This window comes from Dioscorea cayenensis, chromosome 17, assembly GCF_009730915.1.
Source record: "Dioscorea cayenensis subsp. rotundata cultivar TDr96_F1 chromosome 17, TDr96_F1_v2_PseudoChromosome.rev07_lg8_w22 25.fasta, whole genome shotgun sequence".
Taxonomy (NCBI): Eukaryota; Viridiplantae; Streptophyta; class Magnoliopsida; order Dioscoreales; family Dioscoreaceae; genus Dioscorea; species Dioscorea cayenensis.
The window spans coordinates 7,739,097-7,747,275 of NC_052487.1; the positions used below are offsets into that span (position 1 = coordinate 7,739,097).

The following is an 8,179-nucleotide window of genomic DNA, read 5'->3' on the forward strand; positions in this document are numbered from 1 at the left end:
TAAAACCAGACAATCTTGTTGAGTTTGCTCCACTTTAAAGTGAAGCAACAATTGATATGGTAAATAACAGTCACGTTATGATAAGTCCGCACTGACATATTTTACTTGCGGAGCTCAAATGAATAATTAACAACTTGTAATTTAAAGGCCACTCTATAAACTATGATTGGATCATTTAGCTTAAGCTTGTATAATTTTTGTTAAAATTGACGAATTATCACCTTAACCAGCCAATATTGAGAGGCAACGTTATCTCCTCAACCTCCCCTTTCTTGAACGAAAGTGAACAAGCCGTATCACTTTATGTATCCAAAGAGCAATGATGCTTCCAATTTATGTAAAATGTGTCAGGGGTGTACACTAATTTTTTAATTATATCAAATACCCACCCTATCTATGTTTGGGGGATATGATCCCATCATCTACGAGAGAAGGACCCTGGATGCCAAAAGTCCAAAAGTTTGCTGGCAACTTGAGCTTTTAAGTTATTGGCACAAATTAAATTTTGTTTATTGTTATTCTAGTAAATATCTATATATACACATAGGGATGGCAATAATACCCAAATCTGACCATACTCGACCCAAGTTTAACAGGTAAAACCCGATTTTACCGGGTTTTGAGTTGGGTTGGGGTAAAACCCGACTTATATGAAACGGGTGCGGGTGCGGGTATGGGAATTCTAATATCTGACCCGTATCCAAATCCGTACCCGACCTGTATCCGAACCCGTACCCGACCCGAAATTAAAATTACTAAAATATTTATATATATTATATATATACTAATATGTTCTACAACTTAACAATCTAAGGTTTTTTATTTTTCTTCTTTGTTTAGTCTTATAATTTTATAATAATTTTATTTTATTTTATAAAAATATTATAATTACTTTTAAGTTATTTTTCTATAAAAAAAAAATATTTTTTATTAATTTTTTTTAATATGGAGGCCCGGGCAGGTATACCCGAGGGTACCCGATTACCTGTCAAGTGCGGGTGTGGGTTGGGGGTTTTAAAACCTATCGGATTCTGGTTCGGGTATACTAGCGGGGGTAGCGGGTACGGACATGATAAAATCCGCACCCAATCCAACTCGTTGCCATCCCAATATACACACATGCGCACACATGATATTTACATGAATGTGTTTATTTAAGTTCCCCCATCTAGGACTTGAATAAAATAAACATTAGTAAAATTTAGAAAGCAATAATGGATTTAATTCAAGAGATTGACCAGTTAGGATCATTGGGTGTGAAAACGCTTACAAATTTTTGCAGTGAGCAATTAGATACATTTTCAAAAATACACACATAAAAAATTAATTAATAAACAAAATTTATCCCTATAAATATTTTTTTAGAATTTTTTTTTTTCTATAACATTTCTATTTTACTTATCTCCACCAACTTTCTTCTTTGGCCGCACGAGCTCGAAGCAAGCTAGAAGAATAAATTAGTACAAAAGACCAAATATTAGGGTGGGCATGTGTTAGGTTCTTGGCTAGAACCTGAAAATCTCAATTCAATTTTGAACCGAACCTATTAGATGGCTACTTAACTAATTTCACCTACATTTTTTTTATGTGGAGCGCTAGCTCAAAGCTCAAGGCAAGCCAGGTGAATAAATTAGTGTGCAATACCAAATATTAGGGTAGGCATGGGATAATTAGGTTCTAAGCTAGAATTTGAAAATTCCAATTCGATCGGAACAAAACCTATCCTGTAGCTAGTTAATTAATTCCACTTTTTTTGCTTGTTAGCTCATGGCAAACCAAGGGAATTAATTAGTGTACAATACCAACTATTAGGATGGGCCGTGGATTAGATTCTTGGCTAGAACCTGAAAATCCCAAATCGATCTGAACCGAACCTATGGAATGGACTGTTAACTAATTACCTAATTTTTTCAATTGGTGTATGGCACCAAATCCAACCCTAACTAATCATTTTTGTGTATATTGATTTACATTTAATTTCAAATTAGCTTTCAATTTATACAACTTCAATTTTTATGTGGACCCAATGTGAGTTCACTTAGTAGCTATGTGGATGAGGAAACCAAAAACCTTAAATCACACGTCCAACAAGTGAAGTCTTAGTTGGTATGCTCACTCAGTGGCAATCAAGCTCTCTAGAGTTCAGAATAAACTCACCAAACACCACATGAAGCTGACTATGACTTCCGCAAGCTCTAGTGTTTTTATTACACAAGCTCACGCTAGATCAACTAAGGTGTTATTTGGACCAGTTTATAGCTGACCCAAAAGCATTTAACTTATGAGTTAAGTGCTTATGAAGTTTATATTTGTGTTTGGCTGGGTTTTTTTGGATTAGCTCAAACTGCGAAATAAGTCGAAATGCAGCTTATTTTATAAACTGCAAAAGACCAGCTTATGAAAATAAGCTGTTTTTGATAAGCTAATTAGTTAAGTGCAATTACTAAAATGCTCTCATCCAATCCAAAAAATCACATGCTTTTATATTTCCCCAAATTCTCTCATCCCCATCTCAAATCAGCCTCCTCCCCAATAATAATAATAATAATAATAACACATTTAATTATAATAATAACAATAGTGACAAATATTATTTATTTGTTAAGTAAGACATATGAGTAATGTATAATTATTGAGTTATTATCATAATTCAAAAAATGGGCATTTCAGTAATTTAATTCTATAAAAGTACTTTTGAAATAAATATCCAAACATTTTCACAACTGCAAAAGTGCTTCTGAATCTAATACATCTAAACAAAAAATATGCATAAACACTTATATGACTTAACTTACTCTAAAAGTACTTTTTTCCAAAAATGCTTCTACAAAACTTAAAAAAAGTACTTTTTTTAAAAGCCAATCCAAACAAGTCCAAAAGCACATTTAATCCTAATAAGCTAACACAAGCTTGCTCTTGCTCAGTAATAAGATGGATACTCACAAGTAAAAATAAAAATAAAAATAAAAATAAAAATAATATTAATAAAAATATTTTTTTTAAGATTAATTAAGAAAAAGATTTTGAGTATTAAGAAAATTTAGGGCCCTCATGTGCAAGTTGGTTTTATCTCTTAAAAATCAAGTCCAACACGCTTACTTGTGACAATAATTGGTACATTGTTGTCCTATAGATGGAAGAAAGAATCAATCCTTTTGCACTTGCTTCAAGAGAACAAGTGTCCCCCTTATCATCATCTATCTTATATTTTCCTCTCAATGTTTGGAGGCAAGTCACTATAATTTCTTTTAATTCCATTAAACAAGAAGACCCACTAATCTTGTGATTACTCACATTAAACTAGCCACGTGTCATTAGTCACAAATAGACATGACCCAAGCCACTTTAAATGATTTTAAGCTTGCTTGTCAATCTTATGGTAGTGCTCTTATATTGATTGTTTTGGTCCACATAAAATTTATTTCTTGAATTTAAATACAGATTGAAATAAAAAAATATTTAATTTTTCTCCAAAATTTTGAAATTACAAACTAAATAAATTTAAAACCAATTACATTTGATAAGTTAGAATATATATATAGAGAAAACATCCTCTGGAACGTTCATATATGAACATTCCCAAAATTTAAAAAAAATGAGAGACAAAACCAATATGAGAAACATGTACATGTTATTGCAACAAACAAAATACCAAAAACTATTGTACCATCATTTATATGAGTGTTATGTTATTCAGCGTTTTTATAAGCACAGTGACGGAAACAAAATCAAAATATTGTGCATTTTACTTTTCACTGTACTACTATTTATAAGCACATTTGCATAAATTCAAAACTTAATCAAAACTATTTGATATAAATCCAACAGTTTAATATAATTTCTCTAGATTTAAAATCTAATTTCTCTAAATTTTGACATGCATACAAGATTCATTCTCATATATATATATATATATATATATATATATATTATCCAAATCAAGAATAATAAGTCCAATCCGACAAAAATAATATTCATATCACAACAACTCTATTTTATTCACAAACAAACAACCCCTTTTTATTTACATAGACTAGTTGGTTTACATCATATTACAATCGAGAACCAATTAAGAACTCCACTCAAAAGAACAGGAACCACAAAAATAAAAAAACACAAGGTGAAGCCAGCTAAGTTAATTCACATCCCAAGAAGTACTTGCTCCACTTTAAGAATAAAGAGGAGTTGAGTCTTCTTATCTTCTTTACCAAGTATAAACCCTTTTCCTTTTTATACAACAAAGCCAACTTCTCCTTAAAAACTTAATTTCCAAGAAAACTAATGAGAAACTTAGCATCATCCAAAAACTACCTAATATTATACATATGTAAAATACAAAGGACAACTTAGATGTACTAGTTTGTACTTCCTTTAAGTCCAAGCATGAACACCACAGCTCCTCATGCTAGCCTGCAAAATCCACAACAAAAGGGTTTTTCATTCTCTATGCCAAAATATACAATAATCATATAATAAATCCAAGACCAATACTTATATATATATTAATCAAATAGCTATATCAATTACTTATGTTAGGAACATACTTGGCACAATCAAAGGAATACTGCTTGTGATATAAAACAGAGGTAGAAGCAAAATCCACAAGAAAGCAGTCAATTCATTCTATATGCCGAAAAAAAAAATCTAAACATACATTAATCACATAATATTTATCAAATTCAAATCACTAATCATATAACGAATCCATAACTAATATATATATATATATAACTATTACTGTAAGTATTATGAGAGGAACCTACTTGGCACAATCAAAGGAAAGGCTAGTTGGGATAACAGAGGTGGAAGTGCCACAGTGAGAAGAAAGTGTGGTGGCTCTAGCAGAGTTGATGTTGCCAAGAGAAAGCAATAGCAAGCGAAGACACTGACAAATACTTTTTTGAGACTCCGGCGTGGTGGCAAGGCTGTGCACGGATTGCACGCCTTGGCAACACTGGCTAGACAGTTGAGGGTCTTGCCCCAAAACATAAGGCACGCACATACCGAACGCCGTTTGTGCTACACCGCATTCAGTGTGCGTGTCACCGGTTGCTGTTTCTCCGAATATTATTAGTACTAGTGTTGTTATTACTAGTATTTTTGGGAGTATGTTGTTGTGGTTTGCCATTGGGTTTTGTGTAGATTGAGGAGTTTGAGATGTTTGTTTGGGGTGTTGAGATGTATATATACAGAGAGAAAGAGAGGGAGAGATGATTGGGTGGAAGGTTTCTAGTTATTTCCATGGGGAAGGTGGTGAAGGAAAGGGTGGGGGATTTGTTTCTTTGTGGAGAAGGATGAGGATGGGATAGACGAGTGTGTTGACTAAGTCTTGGACTTGATTAGGGTTTAATTAAGTGGTGAAGGAGGGTGGCTAACCATGTATGGAGTCATGGACCCGAGTAATGGGATTTTTGAATGGAAATTGGTGCACATTTTGCATGTTGTGTTTGGGATTCCCCCAAATTTGAAAATTCTTTGAGTTAATTTGATTTTGGATTTTTTTTTTCCTTCACCAACTTTTCATTATTTTTATCACAAATTTAAAAGATGAAAAAAAATTGCCAACGTCAGTACTTGTGGTGCATTGAAGAGGTACAAAAACAATTACTGATTTTATAAGGGTATGGAAGCGAAAAAACATATAACAAAAAAAAAAAAAGGAAATTTAAAAATAGTGGATTTATTTGGGATTTTGAACCCGACGTGAATCGAACACGCAACCTTCTGATCTGGAGTCAGACGCGCTACCATTGCGCCACGGATCCACTTTGAACTATTTCAAATATTGCAAAGTATTAATACTAATATTTAACCTATAAATCAAATTTCATCAACTTTTATACATGGTATGAAGTAAATTTAATCAAAATATAACTTATAATTCATTATATTTTTTAAATCCAGGAAATAAAATTTAATTAAAGTTTATATAATACACAAAGTAAATTTATTTAAAAGTACAATCTATAATTTAATATATTTTAATATTCTGGAAATCAGATTTGAAAATCATACTCAATACTATGCGGATAAATTCTTGAGAAACAACTTGAGAACTGTAGTCACATCTGAAATCCGACATCGGATTTGTCTGTTTTACTAATAAATCATTACTTAAGACATGAAGCTCACAAACTAAAGCCAAGATTAGTAAGAATCATGCTTAATTGGATGCCAAGTTCAAAAATGCACATTATTACCATATGTATCAAAATTAATTGAAGAACATTCATCATACAAAATAAAACTAGCTTTTTTTTTTTCTTTCAAAAAACAGCTTTGAATTACTTGTATACAAGCATCCAACCATTCAAGTAAAATAACAACAACAACAACAACAATAAAAACAAGGACCTTCATACTTCACTTTTGGTATCAAAACTATCAAAACATTCACCTTATTGGCAAAAAGAATGTAATACAACAAAGATTGAACTACTTTAGCTTTTGAAACCTACAAACTGAAACATATGTTGGAAAGATAATACGTCATTTCTTGCCTTTACATAACATTTCCCTTGTATACCTTTTCCATGTACAAGTGCTTGCCATACTTAGTCTTTCCATACATAGATGCTTGCCATGTATAGATAATTGTTCTCTGTATAAGATCAATACAACACCAGCGCCCCAAGGTGTGGCATCTTCCTCATTCTCCCTCTCTCTACATTAATTCACATGGTATCAGCTTGATCATCATGTTCTTCCTCTTATCTCCACTTGTTGTCTTCCGTTATGAGCACCTACAACGCCACCGACTCGGCTTCTTCCCTCGACCACGGCGGACGCCATGGCCTCCGTCATCAACGTGACCTCCGTCAAGACTCACGTCCCCATCACACTCAACATCACCGGCTCCAACTACTCGCAATGGAGCACGCTTTCATGGTGTTCATCGGCAAGTACGGCTTGTTGGGTTTCATCGACGGAACCATCGAACCCAGCATCGATGAACCTCACCGACGGCAGGGCTTCGCCGTTTGTTCATGGCTCTATGGTACAGTCAGCGAGGAGATCTTCGAGATCATCGTCGAGCCTAATTAGACGGCGTGCAAGACTTGGACTGCGATCGAGGAGCTCTTCAGTGACAATAAGGAGAGTCACCTTGCCTTCCTAGAAGCGGAATTCCACAGCATCGTCCAAGGGGACATGACCATCGCCTACTACTACCGTAAACTCAAGAAAACCGCGATGCTCTGCGTATTGTCGGGCAGCCAGTGTCCAATAAGGCTCTCGTCCTCAACACTCTTCGCGGTTTAAACAAGTGGTTCTCCTCTACAGCCCAGCTAATCCCCCTACTTGATCCTTTTCCTAGTTTTTTGGGCACTAGGTCTATCCTCGCCATGGCGGAGATAAAGGCGGCCCATGAGGCCGCTGTGGTGGCTGGTACGGCACTGCTGTCGTTCACCGTTGGAGCCTTGTCCAACTCCCAGTCTGGCATCAATGGACGCTCTGACATGTGCGGCAAGTCCTTAGGAGAAGGAAAGAAGTGGAATAAATCCTCCAACAAATCTCATGACAATGGGCACACGAACACCGGCGGCAACGGCGGCTTCAACGCTTGTCCGGGAGGCCCTAGAGTAGGATCGTGGTTTTGCTTCAGCCCATGGGGCGGACCATCATCCTACTGGTCACCCAACTTGGGGGGCTCTTGGCGCAATGGTGTGGCCGACATTCTTGGGCCTTGGCCCACTGTGCCCCAGGCCTACATGGCAGGAGGTCTCCCTGTGTTGCATGCACCGCTTGCCACTCAACCTGCACCATTGACTTGGGACTCTACCGGCCTCATCACAGCAATGATCGCCATGTCTATGCAGCCGTACAGTAGCCACGCTGGTGACTGGGTGATGGATTCTGGCGCTTCCTTACACATGTCCTCTGACGTCGGTATACTCGACTCTCCCAAACCTTTTCGTTCACCTCCTTTCATCACCGTTGGTAATGGATCGCCTATACCTATCTCTTATACCGGTCACACTTCTCTTCCCACACCTAATCGCACATTCGCTTTAAATAAAGTTCTTATTGTTCCTCATATAGTCAAAAATCTTCTTTCTATTAGTCAATTTACTCATGATAATTCCTGCTCTATTGAATTTGACCCCTTTGGTTTTTCTATCAAGGATCTTTGTACCAAAACCGAGACTCTTCGCTGCAATAGTGAAGGTGATCTCTACAC

General features: G+C 35.7%; 1 non-coding gene across 1 annotated transcript; it reads right to left on the reverse strand.

Moving 5' to 3' along the window:
- Window positions 1–5,693: 5,693 nt before the first annotated feature.
- TRNAW-CCA lies at window positions 5,694–5,765 on the reverse strand. Its single transcript has one exon. It is a non-coding gene; the product is annotated as a tRNA-Trp (tRNA).
- Window positions 5,766–8,179: the final 2,414 nt, after the last annotated feature.